The 18169-nt window shown below is 40.2% G+C and overlaps 1 protein-coding gene and 1 non-coding gene across 2 annotated transcripts in view; one reads left to right on the forward strand and one right to left on the reverse strand.

Moving 5' to 3' along the window:
• Camk4 (calcium/calmodulin dependent protein kinase IV) overlaps positions 1 to 18169 on the forward strand; it is a 224219-nt gene that overhangs the window by 56090 nt on the left and 149960 nt on the right. The window lies entirely within an intron of this gene.
• LOC119815920 lies at positions 12110 to 12213 on the reverse strand. Its single transcript, XR_005285597.1, has one exon. It is a non-coding gene; the product is annotated as a U6 spliceosomal RNA (small nuclear RNA).

Raw genomic sequence — 18169 nt, forward strand, 5'->3', positions numbered from 1 at the left:
TGTGACTTTTTTTGTCCCTAGTAGTTGAATTATTTATTCATTATAAGGGATTTAATTACCTTTTCCTTGTTTCTGTAGCATGGAATTCTCTCGTCCTTGAATAGGTGTGGATATGAACTGTTAAAGTATGTTTCCTATCTTGTGTGTGTGAGCATGTGTGTGCGTTCATGTGTGTGGTGCCCATGTATAGAGATCGTGTTAGGTGTTGGTCCTCACCTTCCATCTTCTCTGGGAACATTTTAGTGTGCGTAGTGTATTTTGTACCAATTTTCATTATATATTTTTCTAAACATTAAAAATTTTATTTAATTAATATATCATACATTATATTTTGATCATATTCTTTTCCTTCCCTCAAGTCCTCCCAGATCCTCCCCACCTTTCTAATCATCCAACTTTATGTTCTCTGCTTCTCTATAAAAATTAGAAAAACAGCAAAAAATGAAAATATAAACAAAAAGAAATAAAACTAGTAAGACGAAAAATAAAATAAAAAACAAAAATTACACACACACACACATAATGTAGAGTCTTCTTTGTGTTGGACAATTAAGCTAGGGCACGGGGTCTGTCTAGAGTATTCTTGATCTCCCCAGTGGCATTCCTTTGGTGAAAACTGACTGTCCTTTCCCAGCAAATATCAATCACAAATAGCCTCTCAGTCAGGGATGGGACACGGTGTCCTCTTTTCTTTCTCCTTGCTGGATCTCAGTCTGGTTTGAGCCCGGCTAGGTCTCGTGTGCGCTGCAGCACTCTGTGGGTTTATAAGTGCATCCACCCTGCTGTGTCTCTACCTCCTCTGACAATTTTCCTCCTCCATCTTCGTCTCTCTCCATCCCTCCCCCCCCCCCCCCCCCCCGCTTTTTTTGAGATAGGGCTTCCCTTTATAGCCCTGGCTGTCCTGGGACTCAGATTGGCCTCACACTCAGAGATCCGCCTGCCTCTGCCTCCCAAGTGCTAGGATTAAAGATGTGCACCCCCGCATCCAGTCTTTCTACCTCCCCTTTGGCATAGATCCCTGAGCCTTGAGGGGAGGGGCCTGATAAAGATGGCTCCTTTAGGGCTGAGTGCTCCAAACTCCCACTCTCTGCATACTGTCCTGCTGTGGATCGCCGTGTTAATTCCCACTGACTGCAAGAAGCTTCTCTGATGACGGCTGAGTGATGCTCCGATCTAATGCTACAGCAGCGTATCTGTCAGTAAGAGTCATTTCATTCCTATGCTTCCCTAGCAGAATGATAGCTTTCCCCTAGGCCTGTCTATGACCTATCTAATCTCAGGTTGCTGGCCACTTTAGCAGTGTCGGGCATGGGTTCCATCTCATGGAGTGGTCTTAAATCCAGTAAAAAGTGGCGGATTCCTCTGGTGGCATGGTATCACTGCCGCACCAGTCTGGCTTACAGGCAGGTCTCTGTCGTAAGCTGGAGGGTTTGCAGCAGGGTGACATCATTATTTTTTTTCTCCTCCTACAGCATGCAAGGCACCTTGTAGCACCATGAACACTAGTCAGTAGGGGTGAAGCTTCTAGATGGGCACCAACAGTTTCTTTATGATTGATGATGTAAGTGGTGTCTTCAGTGATAGGGACTTACCATTAGGTAATGGAGGATAACCAGTAAGCCTCACCATAGCCTGTGGTGTTTAGGAGCATCTTCGATGGGATTTCTTTTGCCAAAATTTCAACAAGATGTAACTTATTCCTGGCACAGGAGGTTTTATTTTATGGCATCAGATATCTAGTTGGAGTGTAGTCTCCCCTGTTATTTGATGATGTCATTTAAATTCCTTTCCTAGGTGCTTCTATTTTAGGGAGCTTCTGCAGCAGTCGGCTCCCGTGCAGCTTTTCCCAAGACCTTCAGTGCCAGCTGTCCCTCCCCATACTCTCTAGATGTGAAAACTTAGTGGGTAAGGCTTCTCAGTGTTATCCTAATTTTTTTTTTACAAAGCAGTCTTCCTGATTTTTTTTTACTAACATAGTTTTCTATTCCCTATTTGCATCTTTTTCCCTTTTAAAATGTAGACCTTCTGAGCCATCTGGATTTTATGTAAATAGTTCCATTTTTGTGGTGGCAAATAACCTGGTTAAAAAAAATACCAATTTGACTGGAAAAACACCGACATAGACCAAATCTGAATTGGTTTTGGTTGCAGACACTAACTGTTTCTCTTCTTCTAGTGGAAGACTTGCAAATTTAATACACATTTAAACGTATATTTCACTTTTTATAAGAGGTATCCATTTAGCAGCTACCGTCTCCCTCTTCAAGACCATGGTTTTTCACATCATTTTCGTTTCCTTTTCTCTTTATTTCCTTGACATTTTCCTTATTGTTCTCATTTGCGATTTGACTGATAAATTGTTACTGCAGTCTTTGAAAGCTACAATAAAAACTTATTTGCAATAACCATGTATGTGGCTGATTTCTTTGTCCATCACTATGTCTATGTTTTGTCTGCCCCTAGCGTCCAGTCTTTATATTACTTTAATTCCTCCTGTAGTACTTTTTTCCAGATGTTGCCTGAGGTGATAACTTAGTCTCACATACCTGAGAATGCCATTGTGCTTTTAAATACACAATGTCCATTGGAAGTTGAAGTGTGCTTTCAGAGTACTGTATTTCCTACCTTTAAACACGTATTTTCACTGTCTGCTTCTATCGACGTTACTAATGATGCCATTCAGTTCTATTGTTAGCTGTTTTGTGCTGTTCCCTTCTCTCTGGCTTCACTCATGTCTTTGACTGTGAGGGTCAGGGCTCACCTTTGTGTTCAAGACATGTTCTGCTGAGTTTATTCAAGCAGGCCCTTCACTCTGCAGTCACGATTCCTAGTTCCAGAACTGTTAGTACATAAATGCTTAAACATTTAGAACTATCTTATACGTCTCTATTTTCTTTCAAGCCATGTTGGATTTTTACTTTTTTATTGCATTCTGGAATACAACAATATGGCTCTTGGGCCCCTTGCGCTCCACTGATTGACAGTGGGCTCTCCACAAGCTCTGCTGTCTCCCTTGAAACTGTCTCTGATTTTAAATTTAGCATTTACAATCTGTCACTTAAATAGTCCCTTGGGATGGTTTTGGGAGGAAACCTTTGGTGAGTTTTGCTTCATCATTTTTACCCTGTGCTTTCTTAAGCACCTTAGGTTATAATCGTAATTTTTCTTTCATAAATGTAGATAAATGCAAGTGATGTTTAAGCCTGAAGTTTCCCTTCTAGAAGAAAAAAGAAGCTGTGAAAGTTTTATTCCTAGCCATCGTTCTTTTGCCATTAGAGGTTTAGCTTCTTTAACCTTCGAAGTCTATAAGCAACTTGGTCTTCAAACTACACATGCAGTTTACTACCGCTTCTCTGTGGACAGCAACTTGAGGATGGATCATTTTAGATGAAAACCTCCACCAGACTGATTTCTGTCCTCCCTTGCATCCCTACGCCGGGATGTGATACTGGGAATGTTACACGTGCTTATATTTCGGTAAGATACTGGCCCAGGGAGGCCTGTTCTTTTCTGAAGGGCAAAAGTGGAGGAGTGGATCTGAGGGAGGGGAAGGAGAGGTGAGAACTGGGAGGAGCGGAGGGAGGGGAAATTGCTTGGCATGTATTGTTTGAGAGAAGAATTAAGAAAAAGAAGATATTGGCACAGGGCAGATAAATTCTGAGAAACTGATTTTACAGACCAAAGATGTCCCTTGAATGGTAGTGGCATTTGAATTCTAGTGGTTTATTGTGGTTTCTAAGGCCACGGGAATGGAACCACTCAAGATGGAGTCCATTAAAGGTAGAACTTGGCCTTGATTTGATCTTGTAGCAGCTGGCTGGAAGACTAGCCGTTGACTCACATTCTGGCATGCAGTTATGTTGTGTCATAAAGCATTAGGGTCACCATTCATCACTGAGAACACGCAGCAAATTTCCTGGGACTCCAAGTGATGTTAAACTCAGCCAATTGCTCATCACAGTTTCAACAGATTTGTAGACATTTTATCTTTACTTCCCCTGGGAACTTCCTGTGAAAGCTTCTCTCTATGAGGAACATCATGTCCACAGTTTGGAAAGAGCAAAGCTAGTCAATATCACCTTGCAGCTGATCTAGCTGTTGTAACGACAGAGCTGGTCATGATCAGTCACATTTCCCCCTCTAAGTTTATGTCCTACAGCTTCTGTGTTCTCAACGGTGCTGCTACTTGGCATGATCCCATCCATTTCCTGTCATCATTGATGCCCAGGGGACCAAATGATTTTATTTTGTTTTGTAGCAGTAAGGGCATCAAATCTGCTGAAAGCTTAATTGGCACACAAATAGAAAAGTTGCGACCTTGGGAACTTTTCAATAAAGTATTAGCGGAAGCAATGCTTGGTTATTTCTCAGGCATGGTTAATGATTATTTGATCATTTTAGTATGTGGTGTAACTTGGAGAAAAGGAGAGCTAATATATGATAAATTTCCCCTTTTAGAACTTAAAGAGTCAACTTATTGTGTTAGTTTACATTGCAGTAACTACAACAGTATTTTAAGGTATTTTCTCAATAGGTCTTATTGCTGTTACGATTCTAGTGTTCTGCACAGGGGCTTTTCCTTTTGCCTCCAGTCTGGAGAAATGATTCTGGGGCTGTGCAGTTGGCACAGGGAAGACTTATGTGGCCATGCTAAAGTCATCACAGACCCCTGGGCAGCTTCATAGACCTGCCTTTTCTTTCAGATGGACACTAGCTTGGATCTATGATATAGCTGCATTTTATAATTTTGCACAATAATATGTTTCCATATGAAATGAAAATAAACAATTGTAACTATTTTTATAAAATTATAATTCATAATCATTTGGGAAAAAGCTATTCACGAACATGGAAGACTAAAAAAGCTCAATGAAATATATATTTATAACACTGACATGTACATACTCACCCATAAAGTCATATGTACTATATTACTTGAATTCATACATATAATAGATGCACACAGACATGTACACTCACGGAATTGCTAGGTCTGTGTAAATAAGTGCGTAGCCGACAGAACTAAGCCTGCAGCATCTGTGCGGTACGCCAGGCAATGTGTGCAGCTCATGAGTAGACCAGGGAACAATGCTGTGCACCGCTGACTGCTCACTTTTTATTTAACAATTGAATTTATTACAGTGAGTCTCAAGGAGAGGGGGTTTTATAAATGTTTATTTCTGAGCAAGACTTACTAGGTAACTCTAAGGGGATCTTTGCCTCATTAAAAGCACAAACCAATAATCCCTGCTCAGTTCTTTTCTTCCAAAGAATCAGGCAGAAAACAACAACAACAACCAGACTGTTTTAAGTGATCATAGAAAAATTCCAACCTACTTAGAAAATTATTGTTTCCTTTCTATTTGAAAGGGGTTGTGTCTTTGAAAGGATTGAAAATGCTGTATTATTGGCTGACGCCAATTCAATGGCATCATGTTACTGCCACATAACTTTGGGGGGCGGGGACAATTCTGGAAGTGTTCTGGTGTTTAGCGCCCCCAAATCACTGCCTTGGTATATATACATGGCACCTCTTGGAGTTAACAGCATGAGAGACCCGTTTAGAAAGGAGAATTTGTGCAATGTATTTGAATGAGATCCGGGTTGTACCCCAAGTTTCCTTTGTCGGAAGTAGCTTCAGCCGTTGTTTAAAGTCACTGAATCTTGAGTTCAGAACTTAAGGTCGAATAACAGATGCCGCAGAAAAAACACTGAAGCCAGGTAGGGTTAAGAGCTGTCAGGGTTCCTGGCCCAAGATACAGTTCATTATGAAAAACCCTGCCTGAGCCACTTGGAAAGATGAGCTCTGTCACCATAGCAACACTAGGACCACTTCTGCAGATCTTAGTGGTTCCTGCCAATCAGCTTCAGCCCTGAACCATCAAATCCACTTATAATGATGCCAGATGCCACATACTCAAGGATGTACAAACCATGCCCAGATGTGCCACAGGCAGAAAAGGAGTAACTATTTTCTCTGAAAATTTTCTTTTTCTTCCTTTCTATGATAGAAAATAATTGCAAGATCTAACTATTGTACTGGTGTCAGAAAACAATTATTTTAGTAAACTCCAATTCATGTTACCAATTAACTGTTTATCTTTCAAAACTCATTAATAACAAATTTCACATCTAAAGTGTGAATATTGTATTTTTGTTGCAGTCAGTCTATACACAGATGCACGAGTGTTTATGTCATTTTGCATGCATTTTCTAATATGTTTTAAGTACCTTATTAGCTAGATTTGTATGCTATTTAACCTTTATGCTTCATGGCTGCCGTATTAGAGACCCAGAGTTCAGTTAGACAGTCAGTCTGTGTTTGTCAGTGCAATTTGGAATGTCTAAGTTGAATGAATTAAATAGCGCTACTCCAGACTTTCCCAAGGCAGACGAGCTCAGTGGTCATTGGAAAATGGAGAGCTGTAGAATAAGAACTCAGAGCAGAACTGAGCTTAGGAAGTCTTGAGACTGAGTTACCAACTTTATCTGTGTAGTTTATAAACACCAGTGGGTTTCATAAAAAGCACCAGAATGTGCCTCAAAAATGTGTGGTTTTGTGTATGCGGCAACGGTTTACCAGTGGAATGGGACACTTCCCGACGTCACTGTTGGGGTCGGAGGGTAGGCACTGAAGCAGATCAAGCTTTGAAGTGATTTTTCTGATAGAAGAGCAGCAGGTGGCTATTTATGAGATGATGATGGGGTTAGCATCTGTCTTAGAAGCCATCTTTAGCATGTCTTTATACTGACGCAGAGCCTTCCAAAAGCAACGGACAAACACAAGCACGCCTTCCAAGGAAGAAAACAAACAAAATCATTGAAATTCCTTTTTGTTTGAGACTCAGGCCTCCCAGTTATATGACCTACTTACTCATCAGGTTAGGAGCAACCTCCAAAGCTCTTCTCTTTAACGCCTCTTTAATACTTCTTTCCCTCTATAGTGTTGCCTTCTTACAATTAAAGGACTTGCAGATGATCAAACACTTGCTAAAGAAAAGCAAACACTCTCAAAGTCTAAATACAGTTGTTTCTACAGGAAAACCAACTGTTCTGTTAAAATTCGAGGCGGACTGACCTAGATCTATAAACTGAAAGGTTTGCCAAGACACGTGCAGGCGTGTAAACCTCTGAGATGTGGGTTATTGAAACAGATGGTGACTCTGTCACAGTGAGCACTACATGCAAATTGACAGCCAGCAGAACTCTAGGGGAAGCAGGCAAGAGAGGAAGCACAATCTCACTGTGAACCTCTGAGAATTTTAATTAAAACACAGAGTGGAAACTTAGAATGCTTGGCCATACTTCTTCAGAATATTAATTGAATATTAGTATTGGTTGGAGCGTTGTTAAGATACCAGCCCTGGGGAGGCCCAGGGACTTTGTGGAGGCTGCTTTTGCTATGTTTTGGGTGTGTCTTGGCCATGCTATTTCTATACTCTTATACGTGATCCGGTGGGAACAAGTAAGGCCGAGGTAACGCTTTGCTGTGTTCCAGACGTTGGTAAAGGAGGTTGAGGCGTTTCCTTCCTTTCTTTTCTGTGTCACTATTCAGTAGCCGAGATACTGTTTGGCAGGTGTCAAGACACAAAATGGAGGCTTCATGATCCTTGTGCCCGGAAGTCCAGTCATTGCTAAGAGTGGTCTTGAACAGTCCTATGGTCTTGCTCTAGGATCTGTTCTCCAGAGGTGAGCTGTTATTCTGTCCCTCAGCAGTGATACCATGAAAGCTTTCATCCTGTCTTTATAACTTAGAAGGCAATAAAGTTCCATTACTGTATCCCAAAATTTTTCAATTACATCCATTAATTTTCTGAGCATGCAGGAAAGGGCGTGAGCGTTCACGTGCCATTGCAGATAGAGGTCAAACGATGATGTGCAGGAGTCTGGTCTCTGTTTCTGCTGTGGGTTCTAGGGACTGAACTCAAGTGGTCAGCCTTAACTGCAAACTTCTTTATTCATTGAGCCATCTTGCCAGCCCCTAGATTCCAGCCTGAACTGAGAGAGCACACAGAATAAAGTAGAGGAACTTCCTACCTCTACCCCAACCTGTGTTCAGTCTTACATAATTCTTCTTTCTGAACTGTAAAACGCACACCTCATTTATCTTTCCATAGAAGGAAGATGAAAGTAATGTTTCAGACGGAAGGAGTTGAGCCCACCCTTACATAACCAAAAGAACTCTGCTGGAAAATGGGAAGGTTGAGATGTATGAATTAAGGATTTCCTTTGGGAAAGCAAATGATAAGGGTTTAAAGTATGTTCATAAATTATGTAAAAACTCGCAGCGGCTGTGTTTACCTACTCAAGACTCACAGAAGATCAAGGCAGTTAAAAGTTTTAGCATTAAAAAAAAAGAAATTGTTAAAAACAATTTTAACACCCCACCCCTAACAGAGGAGTTAGTGGCAGGTAATGGTTGTTGCAGGAGGCAAAGTCACATTGCTTTGGGGGCATGGCTACTGGCTAGTGCCCATGTCCCAGTGGGAACCCATAGCCATGATCAGCACTAATTGGACTTTGGGTTATCAATAAATAAAAAACAGACAAATAAATAATTTTGAAAGGAGCACATGATGGGTTAGAAAGATGGCTCAGTAGTTAAGAACATTCATTTTTCTCTCAGAGATACTAACTGTTGTTCCTAGCACTGACATTCGGTGATTCATGCCCTCCTGGTAACTCAAGTTCTAGGGGCTCCAGCATCTTCTAGCCTATACCACTCATGGTGGACATAAACTTGTGCAGTCATATGCACATACAGACATAAAAGTAAATAAATAAAACTTTTAGAAATGCTCAAGATACTTTGTATACATATATAAAAATTTAAAGACTAAATAAGAAGTTTTATTAGAAAAAGATTAGGTGGAAGTGGATATTTCTCACAAAATGCTATTGACAAGAAATTTTCTGTTATCACGGCAACAAATTTATTACATTTTCTTTTTCCTTTCATTTTTTTCCCTTCAAAGAGAGAGTTAAAGGACAAACAGACATGGCTGTGTGGCTAATACCACTGGGTCAGGGATAGAAAGAGGGACAAACAAGTTGCTACAGCATTTGAGTACAATTGTGCATAATTCCCTAGTTATTTTACTTTAAAAAGCTTGAAGGCTAGTGTGGAAAATGAAAGCATTTTAACTACAATTCTAAAAAAAATAGTTTCATTATTCATTTAGTGAGATTTGTATATGTGTATGGTTTACTTTTGATTAGTTTATCATAGTAAATATTGCCCATACAAACATCAGATAGCTTCCTTCCCAAATTAGGGCTCTTCAGAGAAGAGGGGACCATAAGGTTTTAAGAGCCAAAGGGATGGATGACAACAATGAATCTGTGTTCAGAACACAAACATGAGAGTTGCTGGTATGAACTCACATCATCTGTGACAACATGCCAGAGACCCACAGCTCAAGTCAGGAAAGGTGGAAGGAGGAGCTGGTCACAAAGTCTCACGGAGGAGCTATGGCAGCAGGAAAGTCATTTTCTTCAGGAATCTGCTCAACTGGATTCTCATGCTCCATCATATGGCCCGACACCCATAGATATGCCGGTACATCTCCATACATATGCTGGCACATTTCCAAACAGATGCCGGCACATATCCATACATATGCCGGCACACATCCGTACAAATGCCGGTACATATCCATACAGATGCTGGCACATATCCATACATATGCTGGTACATTTCCATACAGATGCTGGCACATATCCATACATATGCCGGTACATCTCCATACATATGCTGGCACATATGCATACATATGCCGGCACATATCCATACAGATGCCGGTACGTATCCATACAGATGCCGGCACATATCCATACATATGCCAATACATATCCAAACAGATGCCAATGCATATCCATACAGATGCTGGCACATATCCATACATATGCCAGTACATCTCCATACATATGCCGGCACATATCCATACATATGCCGGCATGTATCCATACATGTGCCGGTACGTAACCATACATATGCCGGCACATATCATACATATGCTGGCACTTATGCATACATATGCTGGCACATACCCAAACAGATGCTGGCCATATCCATACAGATGCTGGAACGTATCCATACAGATGCTGGCTCATATCCATACAAATGCCGGAACATATCCATACAGATGCTGGCACGTATCCATACAGATGCTGGCAGGTATCCATATAGATGCCGGCACATATACATACATATGCTGGCACATATCCAAACAGATGCCAATACATATCCAAACAGATGCTGGCCATATCCATACAGATGCCGGTACTTATCTATACATGTGCCGGTATGTATCCATACATATACCGGCAGTGCTGCGTGGAGAAACAAACAAACCGCCATGATTTTGGGAGAGAATAGTGGCGGTAGGGACAGGAAAGGAATTAAGAGTAGAAGAGGGTGGGGAGTGGACGTGATCAGTGTACCTTGTATGCATGTACAAAATTCTCAAACAATCAAATGAAACCAGTAAAATTAAACACCCTTCATATTTGATAGCTTTTTCTTTTTCCTGCATGTATGTTTTAATTAATGGTTGCCCAAAGTGAACATAAAATGTTTTTTGTTTTTTATTTTCTTCTTAAAACAAAGTGCTTGACTAGAAAATATATTGTTGCTAAAAAGTCATAAGCATGGAGAAGGAGTTAAAATGCTTGCCATCAGCATGCATCTTGTGCAAAAGAAGCTGGCCTTACATATTATTTGATTACTACCTTGTTAATTATAAAATAATATCCACAAATTATGGAAAATAAGAAAATATAAAATAATCTTACCTAACAGCCTAAAATATTTATAAATACAAGTAGTTCAGTTAAGACAGAGTGTATCCTGGGATTCCAGATGCTGACTGTCCTAGCTCTCCTGGCTTAGTTCACGGCTGCAACTATGTCAAATCATTTGGTTCATTTTTAATATCTAGATGTTCTGGCATGCACAGCCACAAAACTGTATGAATAAGACCCTATCGTATGTACATTTTTTAATAATTTCTTTTTCCTTTAACAATGTGCTTTTTGAGTTCTATCCTTGTGTTTTCCTGGGTTTCAAACATATTTAATTCATGAGTATTATTATATTCACTTAGAAAGAACTGTTGCTAATTTAATTGACAATTTTGTTAAAAGAGATCTTTCGAACTTGTTTTAGACGTAGATTTTTTTTTTTAAAATCACGTTTCTCTGTGTATAGGGGATGGGAAGCATAAGAACTGTTAGGAAGATATGTCTAAAAACCTCTTCACATTTTTGGTTAAATTATGCTTGAATCACTGCTTGATTGAATTGCTAATGCTTACTTCTTATCTTGGGTGTCATTCTGTGAGCTGTCAGGAGCGTTGATGAATGGGCATTCTTCAAAGAATGCCCCAGCAGTGAGTTCTTCTGATAGGTGCTTACTCATGTTCTGTCTCTCACCTGCCTGATGGGCCCCGAGGTGTGGGGAAGTTTTCAGTCTTTCTGGTTTGTACCTGCCCTCCCTGTAGTCCTCCTGTGATGTGCTGAATGCAGCTTTCCAGGGCTGGAGGTGTCTGAGGATGCTTCAGGAGCAGCAAGCAGGTTGCTGTAGCTGTCTCTGGGCAGGCAGGAAATTGCTCTGGCCTAGAGCGTCCTATCTAGCAAAGGCTGCACCAAGCTCGTGACAGCACGCCTGCCTCAGCATCTTGAGTACTAGGATTTCATATGTGAACCATAATATCTGACAAGTATGTTGTAGAAGGAACGGCGGGCTTTGTCCCGCCACCCGGCTAGCTTTACCCAAAATAATTACACGGAAACTGTATTCTTTAAACACTGCCTGGCCCATTATCTGTAGCCTCTTATTGGCTAATTCTCACATCTTCCTTTAACCCATATTTAGTAATCCGTGTAGCACCACAAGATGGTCGCTTACCAGGGGATATCTTAATCTGTGTCCATCTCGGAGAGGAGAGGCATGGCGACTCACTTTGGCGACTGCCTGAAGCGTCTCCCCACTGCCTTCTACCCAGCATTCTGTTCTGTTTACTCCTCCTACCTAATTTTCTGTCCTATTGGGCCAAGCAGTTTCTTTATTAATTAACCAATGAAAGTCCTCCATCAGTATGTGCCACTTTACAAAATGGGATGCTTCATGGATTTGTGCGTCATCTTTGCTCAGGGGCTATGGCAATCTCTGCATTGTTCCAGTTTCCTTGTATGTGCTGCAGAAGCAAGTACATCTGTGCCATTCTTAATGGTGATAATATCATGTCTGTTGTCTAGGCAACTGGAACTGTATGACAGTATCCATTATGAAAAATCCTTATGTGCTTCATATATATCAAACTGAAAAAATATCTTGGAATTGGTGAAGTACAGTTTGTTAATTTATTTTAATTGATAAATCGTTCTCTACTTACAAAAGAACATTGTAGTAATCAGGTTCTATCTGTGTGAGTATTTAAATTGTTTCATTTTTTGGCATTTTACGTCACTGTAATTTATTTATGTGAATTATTCCATGATTTTTCTATAAGTGTTTGTAACTAGGTATACTACCTTATACATGGACAAACTTTAATGTGTAATTGAATCAAATCAATAAACTAGGCAGCTATTAACTGAAAATTACAGTCTCTCCTGCTTTAAACATGTTATTTTCATAGTAAACTATTTAAATGGCATGTATAACCCCATTACACTGGAATTTTAAGAGCTACATTATTGACTGGTAGCAACAAATATTTTTATATTTGCCTTTGTCATATTTTTCACATATATAAAAGTGAATTTAATCAAATATACATCAGTCCATATGTTAAATAAAATATATTTTATAGATATTCTGATATTGGAAGACACTCTTTCCAGCAATATGAGAATGATAACGGTGAACCATAGGAAGCAAGGGCAAGGCAGTTCCTCCATCATCAGTCTGGCTCATCCTCTTTCCTGGTGACAAACTTGTCATTTCAGGTTTGGCTTCTTAACCTGAGGGCCAAGTGTGTACTTTGAACAAGGCACAGCCACAAGCCTTGTCTATATGTGAACTAAATGCCCCTCACACACCCCTTCCTGGGCCATGAGGAGAGCTGTGGAGGTTTTAAGGCTAGCAATGGGCCAAAAAGCATCCCATAGAAGGGAACATTGTCACCTTTTCCCTGATATTATTCTTAATTTGCAGATTAAAGCTATTTGTGATTTCCTGGGATTTTTGATAGTTAATGATTATGTAGTTGTGTTTATTCCTGCTTACTTTTTTATGTTTTTTTTAACTGCGAGAAAGAGATCATCCTCCACCAATGGCAAACTTTCTCACAAAATTATACCTAGAAACTGATTATTTATCAATAAAAGTCAGTATTATATTATACTGTAGTATTTTATTATACTGTACACAGCCTGCAGATATTGATGATTTCTGATTTTTAAACATTCCCCACATGATACAAATGAAATGCTGGCCACTGAAATATAAATGGTATCATATAGTGTTCTTTTGGCTTAAACATAGCAATGAAGCCTACTCCATGGAACTGAAACAACAGCAACAAAAAACCCACATCTTGTGTGTGTGTGTGTTTGATCTCTCTCTCTCTCTCTCTCTCTCTCTCTCTCTCTCTCTCTCTCTCTCTCTCTCTCTCTCTCTCTCTCTCTCCTCTCCCACCCAAAACATGGTTTTCTATGTATCCTGACTGTCATACTGTCATAGAACTTACTTTGAAGACCAGGCTGTCCTCAGATTTAGAGATCTTCCTGTCTTTGCCTCCTGAGTGCTGGAATTAAAGGCAAGCATCACTATCACCAGGCCAAAATTCTTTTTAACCTGATCATAGTATAGCAAAAGGGGAAAAAACCACTATATATTGGAGAAGATATATGCCACTGAATAGTTTATATTTGATTTGGGAGATGAAATGCCCCCCCCCCCCCATACACACACCCACAGGATATTCAGGTCTCTGTGCGGTAAGCATGTTGCTCTATTTATACTTCCCAGTCTCTGATATGCTGATGTGATTCAGAAGTTCCCACTATTATTTAATGGAAACCAGGACGCTGTGCCATTTCAGCAACTTAACTGCTCAACAACATATGTATCGTGTGCTATTAGCAGGATGGTACCTATACTCAACAACATATGTATCACGTGCTATTAGCAGGATGGTACCTATTAGCTTTTCTGAATTTTTTTCTATAAACACTTTAAAGCATTGCCAAAGTTGAATTTTCTGTGACTACTGACACCACCCACTGTGCTGTGAGCCTAGCTGCATTCAGTGTGTGTGTGTGTGTGTGTGTGTGTGTGTGTGTGTGTATAATTCTTCTCTTTCCTTCCCCTTCTGCCTTCCTGCAGCTTTCTTCCCTCGAGCTCTCTCCGCTTCCTTTTCCTTTCCTTTTTTTTATTAAAAATTTCCATCTCCTCCTCTCCTCCCACTTCCCTCCTCTCCCCTCTTTACCTATCACACACCGTGTAAAACCATTTATCCAGAGATATTTGGGGAATTCAATTCAGTCCCATAATTTCCTTGTCTAAAAGATGGCTAATTGATGGGGCCACATGAATCTTTTCCTAAGAGCGGACTCACAGAATCTTTATCCTTCTAGATCTTTCTTGATGTCAGGTACCTAGGTTCTGTAGAGCCTGAAAAGTTCTACACTTCACTTCCCTCCTCTGAGAAGTGTAAATAGGCCAGTAGGAAAAAGTTTGAAGACTTCTTTGAGTGGGCCATGGAAAGAGATGGACCAGCCAGACGAGTTAAGATAGAAATGAGTTCAGTTGAACTGGGCAGCTGTAACAGTGGATAGTCCATGGGACGTCAACAAGAACAGCAGCAGAGCTTCGGTTAATGTTTCAGTAGAAAATAACTCCCATGCTGTGTTTTTTTTTTTATGAATCCTTAGATTGTACTTACTTGGTTTTGACTGTTAATGTGTCATTGGTAACGGAAAGAATTGTTAAATACAAGGAAAAATTTACATTTCAAACATACTTATGAAAAGTGAGAATAAAAAATTTCACTGACCCTTTTATTGCCAAAGGCTTATAGATGTAGAAAATTATATAAATATAGTCTGACTCTCCAGCAAAATTTTGTAAGTAAAACTACCACCCACGGGGGAAATGGGAAACGAAGAGTTCCCAGAGGCTCTGTCAGGCCCTTTGCTAATCAAATGCCTTGCTTTTCTTGTAATCAACTTCCTCGATATGCTTTGCTCCATGTTTTTGCTGAGCATACAGTCTTAAATAACGTAGTTTAGTTCTGCCTGTTTTGAATTTCATATAAATTAAATTATACAGTGTATAATATTTTGGTCTGTTTCTTTCCCTCAAATTAAGTTTTTGAGATTTATTGGTTTTTGGAGGCTCTTTAGTAGCTGTTTGTTTTTATTACCGTGTAGTATTATTTTATAAAAGTATACCTTGATTTATCTTCCACTATGCTGATGGCCATTTGAGCTGTTTCCAGGTTCTGTTTTTATTTATACATCCTTGGTTGTTGTTAGGTTTTAGATTTTGATGTTTTCCAGGGTCTCACTGTGTATACCTCAGGATAACCTCAAACCCAAGGTTCTTTTGCCTAAACCTCCTGCGTGCTGGGATTATATGTGTGTACCACCACCCCTAGCTTGTTTCCAGGTTTGGGATTATATAGAAACACCTGGTTTTGTAACTAGGACTACACGTGCAAACGTTTCTCATGAAAGTAAGATTGATCTCCAAAAGGGATACACATTTTAACTTTATTAGTTATTAATGTAGTTTTTCTTTTCTATTTATGCCCCCCCCCCCACCAATAGGGTATGGAAGTCTTCCTTGTTCCATGAACAGCTTTGTTTTTGTGTTGGCGGGAGGGCATGGTGTGGAAGCTAGTTTATGCTGGGATGTCCTTCTTATTCCTTGCTCCGTGTTACCCTCTTAGACAGGGTTTCTCACTGAACCCAAGCCTTGATGCTTCGGCTACACTGTCTGGCCAGTCATCTCCCTGAATCCGTCTCTCTCTGACTCCCAGTGCTGGGGTTGCAGAAACCAGCTCTTTATGCAGGTGCTAGGGATCTGAATTGTTTTTAAAAACCATTTTATGGCACATTTTATTTCTAAAGGTCTGTACAGTTTTTGTGACTAGACTTCTTCAGAATGATTTTGTCTCTAGTATCATGAGATATTAAATATTATTAACAATTTTCTGTTTTAGTTCCAGAGTAATTACTGGGATATAAAAGATTACATTGAAATAGTTAAACATACCTTCATCCTCAGCTCTCCTTCCCCAAAGATAAGCATCTTTAGAGTAGTTAAAAATTTGAACAGCATTTTTCAAGAGGAAAATTAAAAATAGTCTTCTATGGGATCTGAGTGTTTGCTGTGAGGACTTTGCCCACTGTGCTGTCTCCAACAGCCCACGTTAAGGGATATTTTTATTTGTTTTGTGGTACTGGAGTACGAACCTAGAACTTTGTGCAGCAAGGCAAGTGCTTCATTGCTGAATTCTATTCCACAGCCCCAAATCACAGTATTTTGAAGTTTTTCCTGACACACTTAACTTAAATATTAAAGTTTAAAGTTTCTGGTTACCAACAGTTGAATATCATGCCATGTGTTTACCAATTTAGATTCTTCTTCTTATGACATCTACTCAGGACTTCTGCCTATTTTTTTTATTGTAATTCGTGTTTTTGTGCTGGGGGTGTGAAAGTGGTCTATATTATTATAGTAACAACCTTTTCTTTGCCTTCTTTACCCTTAGAACAGAACATGGGCAAGAGTACTCACTTGCCATTGCTTTATCAGGGGCTAAAGTCCCTGCAAAAAGAAAGCAGAGCAGGAGAGACCCTAGTCAGACAATGCAGCACTGTGCAAGTGGTTATTAGGTTTAACAGATTGCTCAGACTCAGAGACCTGTTCTACAGGAACAATGACCTGCCTCTGAAGACCTCATTGGAGCAGAACAGGGAAATACCTGCTGGTGACTGCCTGCTGCTGGTCTGTCCATAAACAGTGAACTAGCCCACACTCCCAGGCTGTGTACATGCGAGTGCTGGGTGGGACCTGGTGGTCTGAAGCAACAGAGACCATAGCTTTTGGTCAGGAAGAAGACACCAAGGGTCACCCCACGTTCTTGCTCCTCCATATCTTCACTGCATATCAGAAATGAGTTCCTTAGAAATGGCGCCCCTACCCAGCACAAAGGTCTCCTTCTGGCACCCCTGGAAGCTAAAATCATGTTTCTTTGAGTCTTTTATGTAAAAGCAAACACATGAAAACACGAGGAGCACATATGCAGATTTTAGTTCTATCATGAAATTTCAGTGTATAAAGTCCAAATGTCATTTAAATTGAGAAAATGTCACTTGGCTCCTTATGCTACCCCAGAAATTCTAAGGAAAGAATCTCAGAAATTATGTTCCTGTGATTTATGTACAAATCAGAGTAAAGATTACATGTGAAATAAGACAGAGACCTCGAAAGAGTCAATTGCTCATCTTCATGTCAGAGAGAGAGAGAGAGAGAGAGAGAGAGAGAGAGAGAGAGAGAGAGAGAGAGGAGAGAGAGAGAGCGGCCTTGGATTTCATTACTATTTGTGCAAAAATCAATGACAGTTTGTGAACTCTCACTGAACAGTGTGGCCTCAAGTTTGACTTGCCACCCTATGTTTTGACGAATTCCCAATTATTTAATAGACACTCAGTCATCACATTTGTGGTGTGAAGAAATATGATAAATACTATATTAAAGTGTGAGACTTGTAGTGTGAAGCGGCGGGGCTGCGTCCCGCCACCCGGCCGCCGGCTAACTTTACACCCGAAATAATTACACGGAAACTGTATTCTTTTAAAACACTGCCTGGCCCATAGTTTCAGCCTCTTATTGGATAATTCTCACATCTTTCTTTAACCCATATTTAGTAATCTGGGTAGCACCACGAGGTGTGGCTTACCAGGAGAGATCTTAACCTGCATCCATCTCGGAGAGGAGAAGCATGGAAACTCACTATGGAGACTGCCTCAAGTGTCTCCCCAACTCTACTTCCTTGTTCCCACAATTCTGTTCTGTCTACTCCACCTACCTAATTTTCTGTCTCTTAAAGGGCCAAGGCAGTTTTCTTTATTAATTAACCAATGAAAGAAACATAGACAGATAACTCTCCTCCATCAGAGACTAGCAATAGGAAGAGAAACAGCCACTGATTCA

The sequence above is a fragment of the Arvicola amphibius genome, chromosome 5, assembly GCF_903992535.2.
Source record: "Arvicola amphibius chromosome 5, mArvAmp1.2, whole genome shotgun sequence".
NCBI lineage: Eukaryota > Metazoa > Chordata > Mammalia > Rodentia > Cricetidae > Arvicola > Arvicola amphibius.